Source organism: Pogona vitticeps, chromosome 5, assembly GCF_051106095.1.
Source record: "Pogona vitticeps strain Pit_001003342236 chromosome 5, PviZW2.1, whole genome shotgun sequence".
In the NCBI taxonomy this organism is placed as follows: domain Eukaryota; kingdom Metazoa; phylum Chordata; class Lepidosauria; order Squamata; family Agamidae; genus Pogona; species Pogona vitticeps.
In genome coordinates this window covers 33236243-33255422 of record NC_135787.1, presented here as the reverse complement: position 1 = coordinate 33255422, position 19180 = coordinate 33236243, and the positions used below count along the sequence as shown (strand labels likewise).

General features: G+C 39.2%; 1 long non-coding RNA gene across 1 annotated transcript in view; it reads left to right on the top strand.

The window, feature by feature from the left end:
* Nucleotides 1-656: 656 nt before the first annotated feature.
* Nucleotides 657-19180, top strand: part of LOC140707781 (uncharacterized) — a 126913-nt gene continuing 108389 nt past the window's right edge. The window contains exons 1-2 of the long non-coding RNA XR_012087962.2: nt 657-8983; nt 17378-17491. This is a non-coding gene — a long non-coding RNA (uncharacterized LOC140707781). The remainder of the gene's footprint in view (nt 8984-17377; nt 17492-19180) is intronic.

The following is a 19180-nucleotide window of genomic DNA, read 5'->3' as shown; positions in this document are numbered from 1 at the left end:
CCTCTGATCATTGGTTCATACCAGTTTTTTTCCTTCTTATGAAGGAGGAGTTCACATTTGTGCCCGTGATTTGTATACATTATAATCTACACATTTTGTACCCTTTCCCCCATTGATTACAGTGTGTTTGTGTATATTTTTCATTTGTATGCATTTCAAGCCATACATATTTTTTAAATGTAAACATCCTGTTATGCATATTTTATTTCTCTAAAATGAATCACAAACTTCAGAAAGCTGAGGATTCCAGAGGCACAGCACAATATGTCTCTGAAGAGTGGTCACAATTGACTAGATAGGAGGGTTATAAATAAATAAATAAATAAATAAATAAATAAATAAATAAATAAATAAATAAATAAATAAATAAATAAATAAATAAATAAATAAATAAATAAATAAATATAATGGTCATTTTTTTCTCAAGAATAGTGACCCCAACAAATACCTTTTCCAAAATAGAATGAAACTGTTGTCATCCTGCCAGTTGTTGCTTGTGAAGAAAAGTGATCATTTCATTAATACATGACTGCACAAGAAGACATTTTTGGAGACAGCTGCGACAAATTGTGTTGCCATAAAATGTAATGTCTAAATTGGCCCACTGACAAAAAATACATTGTGGTGCAAACTGCAGTATTGATGTTTCTAGTAAGAGAGGAAGGAAGGAAGGAAGGAAGGAAGGAAGGAAGGAAGGAAGGAAGGAAGGAAGGAAGGAAGGAAGGAAGGAAGGAAGGAAGGAAGGAAGGAGAGTTTTTGATTGCTTAGCATCCCACATCTTCATGCTGCTATTGCTGCCAACTGCCTGTGTCCATGTTTTCATGTAAAAAAGTATTTAAGCAAAGATATGCAGAACAAATCAAATAAATTACACACAACCTAGTCAGGCTCCAGAGCCAGTAGCTCATTAAATCAGAGAATTTTTGAAAATGAGTGTCTAATGATTCAGAAAAAATCTTCTCCTTTCCTTTGGATTCCTATTTTCCCTGCATATAAATGATTGTGACAAGAAAAAGAAAGGCAGGTCAATAAAAGGTGGACATTTGTGTTAAATGAAGCAGTTAATGTAATAGCAATTTTGCAAAGAACTACCGTAATTTTCAAAATGCAATCTGAAATTTGGAATGTCTATCCTGTGATCATTTCAGCAGTCTGTGGTGCGTGCAATGACAAAAGGCTCCAATGAGGGTGTTATGTCATCATTGTTGGTTCTCTTTCCCTCTTCTCCCCTCCTCACCCATTAAGACTTCCTTCAGTCATGATCCACTGACTGGAAAGAAATTGTGCCATCATGGATCTGCGTGGCACTCTGGAAAAATATTTCAGGAACGTTAAGATAACAGCACTGTGTTTTAGAGGTCCAATAGTGATATATGCTCCCCATATGTTGAATTCAACAACTGTACTGTAAGCAAGGAAAACAGGAAGTTTAACCCCTTTCCCCCCATTAAGATCTCAATCTGGATCTCAGGCCAACAAGTTACATTTCATAATACATTTAATACTCATGAATCTATTTCCGTGTAAATATTTAAGGTAGTTAAATTACATGTATTACTTATATATCTGTATTCAATGATATATACGATATATATACACTATATATATAGTGTGTGCGTGTGCATGTATAAATAATGTATATAATATTTTTAATACATATTGGCTGAAATCCAGCAGTGTAACTTATGCCAATGCAAGACTCATGGTGTAATCAGCTATGGCAGTTTTTCAAAAATTGAATCTCTCTCTCTCTCTCTCTCTCTCTCTCTCTCACACACACACACACACACACACAGAGAGAGAGAGAGAGAGAGAGAGAGAGAGAGAGAGAGAGAGAGAGAGAGGTGTTTCATATAAATATCTAAGGGTGACAGCCAGTGTTTTGCTGTAACTGCCACACTATTCTACATATTCCCCCAGGAAGTCAATGCACTGGCGACATCTGTCCTGCAGCTTCTGAAGTCCCTGCAAATAAAATTCTTCTGACTGCTGGTGTAACCACTCATTTACAGCATTCGTTGCCTCCAGAACACTCTCAAATCATTGTCCATTTAGGTGTTTTTTGAGTTTGAGGAACAGATGATAGTCAGAAAGAGACAGGTTGGGAGAATAGGGTGGATGGGGCATCACTTGAAAGCCTAAGGACATCAGTTTTGCCATTGTTCTACCTTCAGTGTGCGACAAGGCATTGTCATGCAACAGGATGACACCTTTGGAGAGCTTTCCTCAACATCTTTCTTTGATGTTTTCCCTCAACTTTGTCAATAAAGCATAGTAATATTTTGCATTGATGGCTGAACCCTGTTGGAGGTCCACCAGCAGAACTTCCTTCTTATCCAAAAAAAAACTTTGCCATTTGCTTCTGCACTGACTTTTGCACTCAGAACTTCTTTGGCCTTTGGGAACCACTGTGCCTCCATTCTTAGAGTGTTCCATTGTCTCAGGATCATAACAGTAGATCCATGTCTCATCAAGAAGTTACCAGTTTGCCCAGGAAATCTGGCTCATTTCTTGTAAAATGTTCCAAAACAGTCACCAATGACTCCACGTTTCCTCTTTTGTTCGGTTGTCGAAAGTTTGGGGATCCACTTTGCTGCCAGCTTTCATATTTCCAAGTCATTGTGGATAATGGCACCAAATCTCTCACGTGATATTCTCAGATATATAGCAATACTTTTGGCTGATATGATCATGTCATGGATGGCCTTCCACTGGGTTTCTCACTTTCAACACCGAAATGGCCAGTTTTAAAATTGACAATCCAACGTTTAACTGTTGCATATGAAGGGCCACTGTCACCCATAGTTTTTGACATTTCATCATGGATCTGCTTTGCACCTTTCCCTTGGAGAAACAGGAACTTGATTATGGTCTTGTGCTCTTCCACACTGAACTTTTCTGGAGGTGCCGCCATGTTCACTTTGGACCTGAACATGAAAGATAAGTTAAAATCATAGGTAGTTGATTTTTGCACCATTGAATACAGACAAATTGGCCAATACACCCTGCAATTTATAGCTTCCTAGCTCAATTTTTTCTGGGAAAGGCTCAATACTTGTCAGCACCCCTTCGTACAACAGCAGCTTCTTTTCATGCTTACTAATTTGTTTTCAAATAATATAATTGCTTAGACATCATTCAGGCTGAGCTTGGACCAAAATCAAGTTCTAAGGGCAGGGCCAGTACCAAGGCAAATCTATTTCGAAACCCACAAGCAGCAAGTAAAATCAAAATTACAGAGGAGTTAAAACAAGCCTAAACAGAAGCAGAAGCAAATTCGGACATTGGGATGGCTGATGTTAAATTCAGTACCTGTAGGCATGCTGGCAGCTTCTGAAGCAGATTCTCACATACCTTGTTCAAATACACAGACATGCAAATTTCTGAGTATATGTATGCACACATACACAACACCAGCACCACCAGAAATTTAATCTATCAATAAAATAATATGGATAAGCTGAGAAACAGCATCCTTCAAGTAGGGATGTAGAATCATAGAACAATGGGGTCGGAGAGACCCCATAAGGTCATTGAGTCCAACCCCCTGTTCAATATAGAGATCTGAGGTAAAATATATTTTACAGATATTTTTACAGCTCTAGCTGTCTCTTGAATGCCTCCAGTGCTCACCAACTCCAGAGGTAATCGGTTCCATTAAACTGATCCTAGAGCTCAACACAAAATGTTTATATTTTGAAGTATCTCCCGGGGGGGGGGGCAGCAACTAATGTGCTGTCATGATTTGGAGATGCTGAGTACTGAACAAAGATATGGAACAAGGCTTCTGTGGAACATTAGTCACTAAGCTAATGGGGACAACATCCTGAGGTGTCTGAATGCACAATGAGTCTTGCTTTAGATGTGTTCCATGAATGTCTTGCCTTTTGCATTTTATGTGCTTACCTGAGATTCAAAAAATAATCTTAAGATTGTAAGGTTGTATCTCCAGTATATAATTACAATGATCTAACATAATGTTATCCACCATGGTTCCATCCTATAGAATCCTGAAGTTGTTAGTTTGGTGAGGTATGTAGAATACTCTGCTAAAGTGTTCTAGTGCTACATAGCTTAAGGGGGTGCACTGAAAGCTCTCTGGAAGATAATTCAAAGTATTTTACTAAACAATGTATCACAGAATTCCACAGAATGCAGCACGGCAGTTTGGTACCAAACACGGCAACTGTATAAGGCAGATGAGTATCATCACAAGAATACGCCTAATTTCATTTCCACTTGCTGAATGTTTAGTTTGGATTGTTGAATAGTATGACAGAAATGAGCATTATTTCTTTTCACCAGGTCACAGTAGTAACCTCATCATGTGGAAGTGTTATCTGAGAGCTGAATATTGTGCACATTTGGAGACCTACTTTGACTTAGTCAAGAGATTGAAAAAGCAGGCATGCACATTTCTTCATTTCCTCCACACCCCTATCCCATGAGCAATAATGATAATGATGGCAACAATGTAAATTGAATAGCTAATGTTCTGTGAAATGGTTCCTGTGTCTTCCATATTATGTGTCACAAGCAATCAGTGTCCTAGATATGACTTTGGAATTTTAAAGATGTTGATACTGCACTTATTTGAAATAGTTCCTGTGGTACTTAAATTCCACATCTGGATTCTGGTGTCACATGCTGTTTTGCAGTAGACATTTACAGCTGGAATAGTATGCGACTGAATAAGCAGTGTGGTTACTGTGACTTTTTTTTCCATAAAAGATTAATTGAAAACATTGTCTCCATGGTCTACAGGTCTCTTAGAACTATAGGCTGTGGGAATGATTTGTGACTTTGCTAGCAACAGAGAAAGTTTCAGAAAGTTCTCAAAACTCTCAAGGAAGGCAAATAAGCTGTCACTAACGCTTAAACATCTGAAACTAGAAACCCTACAAAGAAAGAAGCAAGATGGGAAATACCTAGGAATCTAACTGGTTAAGGAAGGAAGAATGGGGGAAACTGGCTTGGTGGGGGAGAGATCATGATCATTATCACCTTAAAACTCCAGAGCTAAGAAAGGATCCTATGAATCACCAAGTCCAGACCCTGTCAAGAAGGCACAGTGGGGAATTGAACTCCCAATCTTTGGCTCTGTAGTCAGATACCTAAAACACTGAACTATGAAGTATTTGCAAGTTTTTTGTTTTCTTCTTGAAAATAATTTGATGATAGAAAACATAAAGCTATTTAGAATCTTCACATGGGATGCACCTGTTGTAGTAGCTCAAGTAATTTTAGCTCAAGTAACGCTGTAGTTACCCCAACCTCTTCTTGCCTTTGAACAGCTGGAGCTGAAATGTCTTGGAATGTCCACAGACATTTTAGCTACCGAGGGAGAGCGGGAAGTTAGACAGTACTGACAAAGCAAGCAGATATGAACTAAAGAAATATCAGCTGGTAGAGAAACATCACACATGGCTTAGGGACTGACGTGATTATATCTCATTATTTAAAAAGTTGGACCAGATTGTGGTCATGTTTCTGATGGAGGCAGAACAGAAAAAGGCCCAAAGAAGTAAAAGCAAGGCTTGTGCAGCAAGGAGGGCAGCGTAAGCAGTAAGCCTCCAGAAAGCAGTGGGTGAACAGCAGTAGAGAAGATAAAAAGATGAAACAGAGGGGAAGAGGACAGTGACTCTAAAAATGAAGGATCAAAGAGCAAGCGAAGTGGTAACATCTGGCAAAAGAATCTAGAAACTTGAAATGCTGAATGCTAAAAAACTCATTTCAGCAGTGAGGTAAGAAAGATGTGGGTCACAGAAGCCAGGAAAATGGCTGAGGACTGGAAGAGAGAACCAAATTACATACATCGATTTGAAACTTTGGGTTGTAGATCTCTGTCATAGCCACTAATTCCTACATCACCAAATGGAAAAGGAATTGGCACTGTCAAAGGTGTAACATAGAATACAGGGCATTTTATAAATTACTGGTATAACTAGTTCCCCCTAAGATTGTAAGCACAGAGGGTTGTGAAAGTTTTCCATCCACTGCAGCCCGTGGGCCAAATGAAAAATCAGAAAGACAGCTACAGAATGCATGGCTGCCAATTAATTTATTCAAACAAATAGACAAACAAAAAACCAGCAGCTTGATAAGACTATACAGTGGTGCCTCGCTTAACGAGCGCACCGTTTAATGACGAATTCGCATAGTGACGCATTTTTTGCTATCGCTAATGTGATCGCATTGCGATGTTTTAATAGGGAAAACATCACATTGCGATGATCGGTGTTTCGCTTACCGAACTTCGCATTGCGATGTTTTTTAAACAGCTGATCATCGGTTCCAAAATGGCCACCGCATCCGCAAAATGGCTGCCCGCAGCATTTTCGCGCCCTGCCCTCGCTTACCGGGCAGCGAAAATGGCAGCCGGATCGAGGATTCCCCGCATAGTGGTGAGTTTTCGCCCCAATAGGAACGCATTAAACCCGTTTTAATGCATTCCTATGAGGTTCCCCCCTCGCATAGCGATGAATCCGGATAGCGACGTTAATCCTGGAACGGATTAACGTTGTTATGCGGGGCACCACTGTACAGTTGTCAGAGTAAGAAGAATAAAAAAACAATGTGCTTTTTATCACGTCCTCAACTCCCCTTATATGGTTGTAAATTATGACAACCTTGCTTTCATTACCACATCACATCAGACAAGGGTCCTGTCCAGTCAAAAGAGTAGATGACACTCAAGTGAAAACTGAACATTCAGCCCAGGGCCTGTGTGATAAAATAAGAAGATAGGAGAAGCCTCCAAAATTGATTTAACAGTCTCTAAAAAACAGCTTACATTTTCTAGGTATTTCCTGTGTACCTGTATCAGGGTTCATTCTCTTGGTTTGTAGTTATCTTAATCATCACTGACCATCTGAGGCCAATTTCACTGCAGAAAAAACCAGCTTAATTCTAAGCTTCCTCTTTACCCTTTGCTGAGAAGTTTTACCCTTTGTTGAGAAGTTATAAGTCTATATATTTCAAATATGCAAGAAAGGGAAACTTACCTAATTTCACATACAGAGTACTGGCTGTCTTTCTCTTTGAAACTGAGGGAAATCTAGCATTCTGCATAAAACAAATACCTAGATCTAGTTGTGGGCCTTTAATAGTTCATCATGACCCTTTCTCCTTAATTTTGCCTTTTACTGATACCTTTTTTTGTTATCCACCCAAACTGGTTGTAGATTCTTCTCAAGCAGAAGAAGCAGATGGCTTGGGCACAAAGGCCCTGTGCCCAGAACTGAGTTTTCAGCAGAATTCTAAATTCTGCCAACAATTAATCACACGTGGACTCCTACGCCACAAACAAATCAGGCCTCAAACTGCTCCAGTTCAAGCCCCATTGAAAGGAAGCTGTAAGAATGCTTTTAAGATCAGAGCCATATGGCTTTTGAAAATTGTACCAAATGGGACTAGGCATATGATTAAAGTTGATTATGTTCTTAAGTGCTTTTTTGGAACAAGATCATAGCTTTCCAGCACTGGGCAAGACCCCTTATTCTGCATGATATAATATTCAGGGGAATTGTCCCTTCTTGCTTGCTTCCTCCGGCTGTTTTTCCTAGATGTTGCTTTTGGGGCCTTCATTTGCATTGCCTTTCCAAATACCTCCTGAAGCTTCCTGACACTAACTGTATAGCATGTGCTCAGATAATTCAGAGCATGCATAAACACTTAAGAGTTTTCATTCAAGCTGCAGAGAAGCCCAAAAAGTCAACCTCAGCAACTAATTTGAAGTTGCTTTTCTAAAATGGTTGTTCAATTAAACAGTTCATTAAAAGGAAATCACAACAACAGAAACACCCCTGACTTTTCTATCAGAGCGCTTTTCTTTCCACAGCTGACTCCAACATACAGATTACTTTTCTAGAATACTGATAGTTTTTTTTTGTGATTCCTGTGTCCATGCTAGCATATATTTTGCAGGGGAACAAAGAAAAGATCCAGAAATGGGAAAACATGACAATAGATTTCCATCTGCTTAGCCAGGCAGTTGAAAAGCAGGAATACAAAACACCTACAGCATGTTTTGCAGTAACATATCCTGGACAACCGGACGTCAGCTCTGCTTGGTCTGTAATTAATTTGGAACAGGGAAGGCCCCAAGAATTTGACTTGCTGAAGAGATGGAACACTGGGATTGGTTACTATTCACAACGGATATGTCTTATAGGAAATGTAGCAATGCAGCAGAGATGGAGAACTATTACTGTGCATTGTCAGGCTGTTTTCAAAAACAAAATGTTTTATTTGGACAACACTGCTAAGGAGCTTTTGTTTTGCTTTTCATGCAGCTGTAGAATTACAGGACCTGAAAGCAATCCAATATATGCATAAGTAACTATGGCACAATCTATTTCATTTAAACATCATTAATGAATTGAGCAGTGTTATTCACATGGCAGGCCGACACAATCAAGGAGATTAAGAGAGTAAGAGCACAGGTCCTGCCATTGGACAGGAGAGGGAATCATCCAAGACATGGAGCACAAGCTTAGCTCCTAACAAAGGGTTGCTCTTTTCAGAGAGCTCTTGCTTGAGGAGCTGATTTATAAATCTAGCAACGTGAGTGCCTCCACAGCTTTGTTGCTACCAAGTCCCTGCACTACATAGTGGGAAGAAGAGAAGACAATCCCATGGAGAAACTGGAAGGAAGGTACATGGTGCCAAAAAACAGTAGCAGCAGCCCTCCCCTGTATCTGGAGGAGAATGTCACCTCATGTTCATACAGAAAATGGAGGCAGAAGGGAAGGTATGCTGTGGCAAAAGGTGGTGGAAAAAGCCCCCTCCTTTTCAGGAGAAGATAGTTCCTCTCATTCAAACAGAAAGCTGAGGGAAGGAAGTCACATAGTGGCCACATGATGATGACAGCAGAAACTTCCTTTTACAGCCCCTTGCCAGTTCTCCAGAGGAGACTCCATCTTCTAGCAATGCTGACTTCTAAAGGGCTCTCTGAAGCAGCTCTGCTGGGAAGGATGAGCAGGTAAATCATCTGTGCTGAGTGATTTTTCTGGTTCCCTTTCTCATACAGCCTTGACTCTGAGAATCTTTTGGAATGAAGCATGTATGGGGGGGGGAGCACAATCACCCTCTTCATGTAAGGGGCTAAATGATGTTGTTTCCACAGCTTTATTCTTCTCTTCTTATGGTTGGCAATGTGGTCCATCAGCATCACATGGTGACCTTCTGCTTTCCCTTCCTCCCCCTCTTTCTTACTGGATACGGGAAGCTGCCACCTCCTTCTAAAAATGTCTGTTCCCATATCTTCTTTGGCATTCTGCACCTTGTGTTCCTCATCCTTTTTTGGGGGGGGGCATTTTCCCTCCACTACCACTGTTGCATTCTCTCTAATGGAAGGGGTGGGGGACTTCTATGGTAGCAGAACAAATTGATAATTATGTCACCAATGTGTGCAAGAACTCATGTGGAGCCCACTCTGTGGAGTCCACCATGCAGTGACATAAGAGAAGGATTTCTAGACTCCTTATTTGCTTAGCTCATTTATGGAATACACTCCCACTAGAGGCTTGACTGTTGCTGACTCTAACCTCATTTTGGTGCCAAGTTAAACATGGTTATTCACCAAGGCCTTTAGGAATCATGGGTTGTGGCTTTAATAAACCACAGAGGTTTCTCTTTTGTTGTTGGTTGTAACGTTTTACGTAGTTTTAAAGATGTCCCTAAATATTTTTAAGATATCAAAGGGTTTAATATGTTTTTATAGCTTTACTGTGCCCTGAGCAAAACTGCCCTGGGACAGAATATAAATAAATAAATAAATAAATAAATAAATAAATAAATAAATAAATAAACAAACAAACAAACAAACAAACAAACAAACAAACAAACAAACAAATAAATAAATAAATAAATAAATAAATAAATAAATAAATAAATAAATAAATAAATTGTGCACAAGATGGACAGATGCAGAGGCATGCTCAAATGCATAGCCTTGCTTCCCACCTAGGGTGATGGATGTGCTCAGAGTGTCCTTACAGAGCAAGAAGGACATCTGTTAGCACTAGAGATATTTTACACAAATTGCTCAAATCATGATGGGGTGAAGCCCTTTGGTGTCTTGGTCTCAATCTGGAGTCAAGAATTCTCATGACATTTCAAAACCCCTTGAAAGATTTGTCTTGACCATCAGTGAGACACTGGCAAGATTTATTTACATTCCTAGATGGTGACAGGGCAATGTGATTACGTAAAATTCTATACCATTTGTATCTCAAAATTTGCCTGTCTTCTCTGTCTGACAGCCAGCTTAGTATGTTGATAGTTGATAATATTTAAACTAATGTGCAATGTTTCCAAGCTGACAGCTGTTATGGTTGCATCTCTGTGACATATTAATTGTATGCTGACCCCAGAATGACTCTGGTGCCTTTATTGGTTAGATCTCTTAGCCATTATAAATAGGAGTGTTGCCAAAATAAATTGAAATTAAAACACGGGGCATTGAAGAATAATCAATATTAAGGCCAGTTTAGGTAAATTATCATGCACTTTATCTAATCTGCCACACACTTGCTTATGAAATGGCTATTTTAGGCTATGGCAACAAGCACTGTACATTCTAACATTCCTTTTGATATTGTAACTGTTTTGTGCCAAATCATTCTTTGAATAAGGATGGGCCTACAGGCTGCATGTGGGCCTCAAAGTCCAAAAAGCAATCCCAACAGCATTTTTGTCCTTCAGCACCTTCCCTCCATCTTTTAAATATTAGTTTAAACCCTACAGTAATATGATTAAACTCTGACAGTGATATCTGGTGACAAATTTAGGAGGAATGATACAAGGTCTTCTTGGTGGCTGCTCCCAGACTATGGGACTCCTTGTCAAGGGAGGTTTGGTTAGTCCCATCTGCACAGACAACCAAGCCAGGCATCCGATTTCTCCAATGCTGTTTAACATCTATATGAGGTTGCTGAGAGGGGTCATCAGGGGGTGTGGGGCTTCGTGCCATCAGTACGCTGATGACACCCAGCTCTACATCTCTTTTTTACCTTCCTCAGTGGATGCTGTCCCATCCCTTGAGCGCTGCCTGGAGGCTGTACTGTGGTGGATGCAGGATAATGGGCTGAGGATGAACCCGGGCAAGACAGAGGTCCTGAGGGTGGGTACCCCTCCATCTGTGGTTTGGGAAACTCCCTCTCTTTTGAGGGGGTGACTCTCACTGCGAAGAGTGAGGTTCGCAGCTTGGGAGTACATCTGGACCTGGTGCTCACCATGGAGACCCAGGTGGCGTCAGTGGTCCACTCCACCTATTTCCATCTTTGGCGGATTGATGTTGGGGCGCTCACCACTCTGGTCCATGCACTCGTAATCTTGAGATTAGACCACTGCAATGCACTCTATGTGGGGCTACCTTTGGGGTTGTTGCGGAAACTTCTAATGGTGCAAAATGCAGCGCTAGACTTCTCACTGGGATGAGAAAATACCTGGCCACCTTGCATTGACTTCCCATTCGTTTCCGCATCCACTTCAAAGTGTTAGTGATGACTTATAAAGCCCTAAACGTTTTAGGACCTTGATACATGGCGGAGCACCTTTTCCAGCCTAGATCTACCCGAGTCACTTATTTTAGCCAGGAAAGACGGCTGAGGGGCCTAACGCTGAGAGAGGCCCAGAAAGAAAGAACAAGAAACCGGGCCTTCTCGGCAGTGGCCCCTCGACTATGGAACACCTTGCCGCTGGAAATTAGGAATCATTTTCACCCAAATCTACATGTTGACAGGTGTTACACATCAAGTGTCAGATATAGCACGCACATATGAATTTGGCACAAATGTCTGATATTTGTCCATGATGCTTTGGAGACTGTTTATAATTCCTACAAAATAGCTTTCTAAGTTGGAATGGTCTCCTGTGTGAATGAATGCAATGGCATAGGATCTAGAGGACAAAATAACATCCCAACTGCTTGGCAGTCTCTTTACAAACTCGGGAAAATTCCTTCCTTTGGTGCTGATCAGTAAGTTTTCATGTGTAGGGGGAAAAAAAGAGAAACTGGCACTGAAGATATGAAACTTACTGAAAGTTAGAATACCTTTTTTATTATTAGCTATAAGAGGTTTAAATTAAAAACAGGAAAAAATAGCAAGCAAGGCAGAACACTTGAGTGAAAACTGAAGACGGATTTATCAGTAAATGTGCAGTTATGAGTACAGCAATGTAAACTCCCCCTGAAAAAAAAACTTTCATAAAACCATGTGATCCTTCCTGTAATGGCTGTTATTTATTAATGTCCCTGATTTTTTTAACTACTTTGTTGGCTGACATCCTATATCTCAATAGAATTTTGGTAATATAAAGACCTCAGAACGTTGCTTTTTCAGAACAATCCCTTATTGATTTGTAATGCTGATATTAATGAGAAAAGGGATGAGCCTATTTAAAGAAGCTGTCTGAGGAACTGGATTTTCCCACAAAAGCTCACACTAAAATATAGCAGTTAGACTTTCAGGTGGTGCCCACAACTTTTTTGTCTTTTGTCTTTTTTATTTTTCTTTTGTTTCTGCCTTACATGCTAGCCTTCATTACCTATATACTACCCATTCAGAGCCACTGAGGTGGTGTTCCTCAGTGTAGTTTTCACTGAGCTTTGGCCTGCTTCAGAAAATCTCCCTTGCTCAACATTTCAAGAATGCTCCTTGCCATTCTTCTGATTCTGCCAGTATTCTACTATCTAGTTCTGCTACTATCACAAGAACTGAAATCTTGTTATGCAGCTCCATGTGGAATGTGAATGATGGAATGTGACAAAGTCATGGACACTCCACAATCTCCCAAGGAAAGCTTTAATCAGCAGCAATTCGCTGCTGGTGCAGCTTACGTCATCCCTGTTGCACATGTGGAACTGCACAACAGGATTTCAGCCATTGCTCCAGATTGGAAATTATGCTTACTGTTCCAGGTGCTAGGGGAAAGCAGTGGCTATTTACCTTTGCTTTGCATCTTAGCAAAGGTACAGATTCTTTTACATACTTACATATAGTTCTTTTTGGAATGTATTGGCTATACAACATTTCCCCATGCATCTCCTAGACAGTATATATGATGACATCCCAAGTTACCATACATGCCAAAACCAAGTTACCATACACGCCAAAACCTATTGGTTAATTATACCAATATCGGACCAGTTGTATAGATTGCTATGGGGTATTGCCACTAGTTAACAAGTTTTTTCTGGGATCCCTCATCATCTGGGATCCCAGCATCCAAGAGAGACACGTAGTGACTCATTAAGTAGCAGGAATTTGCTGCTGCAGTTTATATTGCTGCACTTATGCCAGTCACTCATTCACCTTGCAAGGCAATACATACCTATACACAGCCACCTAGAGTGGTCGCAATGACCAGATAGGCGGGGTATAAAGCAAGCAAGCAAGCAAGCAAGCAAGCAAGCAAGCAAGCAAGCAAGCAAGCATATTAATACTGTAGATTTGCCATGGCTTGGATGTAGGTTAGACCCATATATGAAGGTTGAAGGCTAGAGTTTTGGCTAGCTTTTGCCACTATGCTTGGAAGTATGCTGACTTGCAGATAGCATTTCATTTCTCCTTTTCAGATTGGCATGGGCCAGCATTGAGGAGAGTGTGTTAATCAAATAGAAAGCTGTATCAATTTGCCTTGGATATACCCCTTTAATTAATGAAGTTGCGACACATTACAATCCCATAATTATGTCTCCCATTTAGGCAGAGTGAGACAGCTGCCCCATCATGCTGATTTTGGGCAACAAACTGTTAGATGCTTTTGGTACTGGATTATTCATGCCAAAGATAGGAGAAAATACTTGTGGAATTTATTTATTTATTTGACCTTGGAGCTAGACTAACTGTATCAGCTTCAAGAATCTATGTTCCTTTATTTGGTGGATGTGGTGCTGGATGTGTTTTAGTCTTTCTCTGTTTTACATAGGAAAAATACCTTGGGTCAATCTAGCATATATATTCAACATGTTTCTCCATCCCTAAAATCATGGAGACAAGTATTGGGAATTCTCTGTTAGAAATTATCTCCTCCTCAGTATTCAGCTTTCACATTTTATTGGGAATAACTGTTTGAAGTTTGTGGTGTACGTATGTTTTAGTGTCGTAGTGGACAAAAAGCAGCCATTTTAGGGATTCTTTTATTTCATACAAGAATGGTTTAAGTAAGGGGAATATTTATTTCTTCTGTTCAACCCACTTTCCTTTTCATGGTATTATTTCACTACAAATATGTACCTTAGCAATCAAAGTTGCAAACTAAGCCTATGTTTATCTTCTCATGACCAGTCAGAAAAAAATTCACACTAAACAGAAAATCACTCGCTACAACAAACAGACATATCACTTGAGAGAGAAGCTATTTTAAAAATATTCTACGTTTATTTTCTACTTAGACCTTGAAATTCATAAATAAGAAGATAAATAGTGAATTTAATATAGAAGTTTGTACAAGTTTTGCTAATTCCTCATAGAAGAGAACTAAAGCAATGTTTCTTATTGGTTTACCGTGGACCCCAGAATGGAATAAATATTTCACATTGACTGTCAGTGCACCATTTCATAGTCTAAACCCTACTCCTCAAACCACACATCCTTTCAAAAGTTACATTGCATATGTATCATTCTATCAGTTACAGCTGTGTTCCAATGAGCTAACATTGGGGTTAAAGAGAGATTGTCATACTCTGAAATGCTGCGATAATGTCTGAATAGAGAACAAGAATAGGGCTGGAATATATTCCAGCTGGGTTACAATCATCCTAGAATGAGACAGCTTGTTTACTAAGAGCAGATGGGCTGGGACATCAAGCTACCAAAGATCTCAAATATCCAGGTGGAATCTCAAATATCCAGGTGGCAGGAATTGAAAGCAACACCCTTGGTATTTATCACTAGAGATACTTGATATTAGCCTTCAGTCTGATAAGTGTTGAAGTTGTGCATAATATGAGCCTTCCTCCGAGTGTCTGGGGTGAAATGCTATCCTTGATATGACAGGGGGAAATATGTTGTTGTTAATTTCAGTTTAGTAGCTAAGCTAATGCTTTCTTTATGAGCTCCAGATTTATGAAGATTTCTGGTTGGTTATATATGCAGAGTCAACAGTATCTGACAGTCAGTTGTTCATGAATCCCTGCCCCCTAAGAGTGATAGTTTTCTTTTATATAAATATATTTAACTGAAAGCACCTGCTGAAAACTGCAAATGTCTAGGAGAAGAAATGGGGAAAGAAAAGAAGAAGGCTTAACTCTTTCTCTCCAGGTTATTTGTTTTGTCAGAACTGTCTCTTTCAAGCTGCCTTTTTTTCACCAGGCGGCAAAACCTGTAGTAGTTGATAGATATTTTTCTCTGTAGAGAGGAAAGAGCAGATTGAAGTTTTGAAAATTCTTTGTACGATGAAAGAAAGCATTTCTCTTTTGCTAATCTCCAATCCTGATTATAGCTCTTAAAGTTTCTTATAACTAAACAAATTTTATTTATTTATTTATTTATTTATTTATTTATTTATTTATTTATTTATTTATTTATTTATTTATTTATTTATTTATTTTTACCTCACCATACTCATAAAAAAGCACACAAGGTGGTTTGCATCATTAGGAATACAAAGCTAAAAGATAAAAACAGTTAATTATTCAAATATAAAAAAATCAGTAACTTTATACTAAAGACATTAGGTGAAAGCATTACGAAAAACCTGTTTAGAAGAAACAAAATCTAAACGTTTATTCTCTCCAATGTAGCCCTCCATATGTACTTCTCCAAAGCCTTGGTGGACTGGCGCAGCCACAGTCATCTGTGGGAGCAAAAGCAAGGGTGCTGAAGATGCTCATCATTTACCGTTTCCCCCAGTGTTCCAGACTGACACCATGTCAGGCACAGTGGGGCACTGTGAGCCAAACAGATAACACATCCTAGAGGAGGGAATTTCTTAAGCAATGATAGTGCTTGGTTGTAGCAGGTGGAACTTTTCAAACCTCTCATAGTCTGTAAATTACCTTGTCCTATTTTGAGATCAGTCTTCTGGACAGGCTTTATTTGCAAGTCTCAGATCTGGAAATCTGCCAGAATTATGTCTCTGGACTATTAGTTTTATTTTATTTATTTATTTATTTATTCCATTTATACCCCACCTATCTGGTCATTTGCAACCACTCTAGGAGGCTTACAACACATTAACATGGTTTCTGTTAGAATTCTGTGGTAAAGTGTAGCACACAGTTTAGTTTTGTTTTAAAATCAATATGGAAGACAGGTGCCTAGCAACTGCTGTGCCTATTTGTAAGCCAGCAGCCAAAGGACCTAATCGGCAAGGGAGCCAAACAACTGCACTGGTGGAACCCACTACAGTGCTTGAGGCCTGTTGGTGGCCCAAAGTTACCGGGATCAGCAGTAAAACTACAGTAAAAACAAATTGCTATTTCAAAATCACTATCTGGGGCAGTCACCACATGTTATGAAATGCTAGGATCTCCCTATTTCCATTTGGTCAAGTGCCACAGTCCATAGGTGGCCAATAAATCATATCACTTTTTCCTAGCTTGCACTGTTTTTGTTTTCTTCCATCTTTGCATTGTTAATTGGTGTGAAAAATAAGCCCATGCTGGCTTGTAAATTTCCTGGCAAGCTTCAAAAGAAATGTGTTTCTTAAAAGAAGTCTGCTTATATGGAGACTTTTTCCAGAACTTTGTTGAGATTATTCTAGGATTTGATGGCAGGAGAAAATATCTCTTCAGCTATTGTATCCTATATGTTATAACACAGCCTGCAAACATCCACAGACCAGTTTAATCTAACCCTCCACTGAAAGGCTTGTTGAGTGGGGGCGGGGGAATAACATTATTATAAAGAACGTATTTAAGTGATATGCTTCCTTCCTTAATACAGATTGTATACAATCTAGTCAAATAAACAAGAAATGGGCATTTTATAGACATATGGTAGTCTGGTATGCAGAAAAATAGAGGACCACACCATATTGTTTATATCACAGACAATGGGAACTGACCTTGAGTAATATGAAAATTCCAAACAGTACTGTAAATTATATGTTTGAGTGTTTGTTTTTTAAATTATCAGTACAATGCATATCTTGGTCTCTAAAATTAAGATTTTTATCAGGTGGGAGGTTACAGTAAGGAGGTTTAATAAATCTCCTTGAATAAATATTGATCTACTTTCTGTTTTATGTCTTGAAAACCAGTGAGGTTTAATGAACATGGGGTTGATTTTTAAAGTTAAAAGCTTCACATCTTCTGTGGATGGGTGCATTCTGCTAAAAGTTCAGATTAGCTAGATGTCCTCTGTTGGGGCTGATATTTCCATAAGGCATGATATCTTTATGTCTGAAAATCTCTCACTGCTTTCAGATTCATCACTTGCAGAAGATGACGCCTCGCCATCAGGAGAGACTGAAGCAGAGAGACACCAGTTTGGAGTTTCTAGATTTAAACAGAGAAAACAGGAGACAAAAATAAGCAAGAGTTAGTACACAGTTTTAGTGCTTTGGGTTTAGGGACTGAGAGATTTTGTTATTTATTTTTACAATGTACAACTGACTCCGCCTCCTCCATAAGAGTGGTCAAACTGACCAGATAGGCGGGGTATAAATCAAAGAAAGAAAGAAAGAAAGAAAGAAAGAAAGAAAGAAAGAAAGAAAGAGAGAGAGAGAGAAAGCAAGCAAGCATCTCAATGGCATATGCAGCTTTATAGAGATGATACGATAGAGCTAATAATGGCAAATTAAAAAGTAAGAGCGCTAAAAACTATTTGACCGGCAAATAAACAGATGAATGAAACAATTAAAAATATTACAGTGAAAAAACACCTAGATAAACAGGAGAGTTTAGGTTTGGCACTGAAAGGAAAGCACAGTCTGAGTTAAGGATCCCTATCTCTACTGCTTTGCACCAAAGACATTTTACTTACATTCAGCTACCTTGTGTTACACATGACAATCTGAAAATGTTGCCCTATCTAAGGGACATTCACACCTTGGCAGGATTTGTATATAACACTTCAGTAGCCATAGATTTATTGGATAATGTAACTATGGACATACAAGCAAAATTGCATGCTGAAATAGTTTCTGTCAAGAATATGGTTTTACAGGGTGAATGCAGAGTAGTTGTAGAACTTGGGGGAAAAAAAAGCAAGGAGAAACTTGAGAGTGCCTTTCCATGGATAAAAGACTTTTTGATTCATCAGAAGCTTCTTTCAGCAGAATCAGGATGGAGATGACTTTCACAGATTTCATCTTCCTATTGCATCCTCTTACAGGACTGATGGGACTTACATAGTGTTCTGAGAGACGATGCCCTGGGAGCTTCGGAGGGAAGGGGGAATCTCCCTAAATGTACTTAATCTCAACTATTGATATAGAAAGATCTATTGGGTCAAAGTGTCTTCCATTCTTAGCAGAAGACCACTGAATTCTATCCCTATACTTGGCCATGATTTTTCCCTCCCCTGCCCCTAATTTTTTCATTTTGGCTGATTATCAGTTAACTGTTTATTCTACTTAAAAGGATATGTTCAGTTCAGTGCCTTTCAGCCACACATCTTGCAGACTTCCGTTGAATTGCTGTCTCTGCTTTCCCTTCAAAACACAGAGGTAATAATCATTGGATAGCTGAAGAAATTCTCTATTTAAATTCAATTATTCAGCTGAATCTCCTTTATGCTTTTGCCAAAATTGCTGACCTACCAAGCAAAGCTTGAGGAAGGCATTTGGTAACAGCTTGTGGTTGCAAGGAATCAATATTGAATCTCATGGGATGAAGATGGCTTGTTTGGGAGCTTTCAAAATAAAACTGGAAAGTGTTGTTAGATTTTAGCACACTATATCTGTTGGGTCAGAGAGAGTGTTTGGGCTGAAGGAGCTACTTTCCTTCAGGAAGTGGGCTTTCTGACGCATGAGGTGCGAAAGGAACGTACACTATTAAGGAAAACTCATCCTAATAGGGAGAGACAGTTCCAAGTTGGACTCAGTTGTTAAATACTAGTGGTTTTGTGAGTTTTCCATAGGCAATCCATTCATTTCATCAATCTGTTCCTGCTTGGTTTTCAAATGGGTTGTGATTTCATGAATTTGTTTTTATTTAATTTGCCCTTCTTTACATTCTCATGTGATTTAATTAGTCTGCCTTACCCAGTCTCACTTCCTGCTGGAA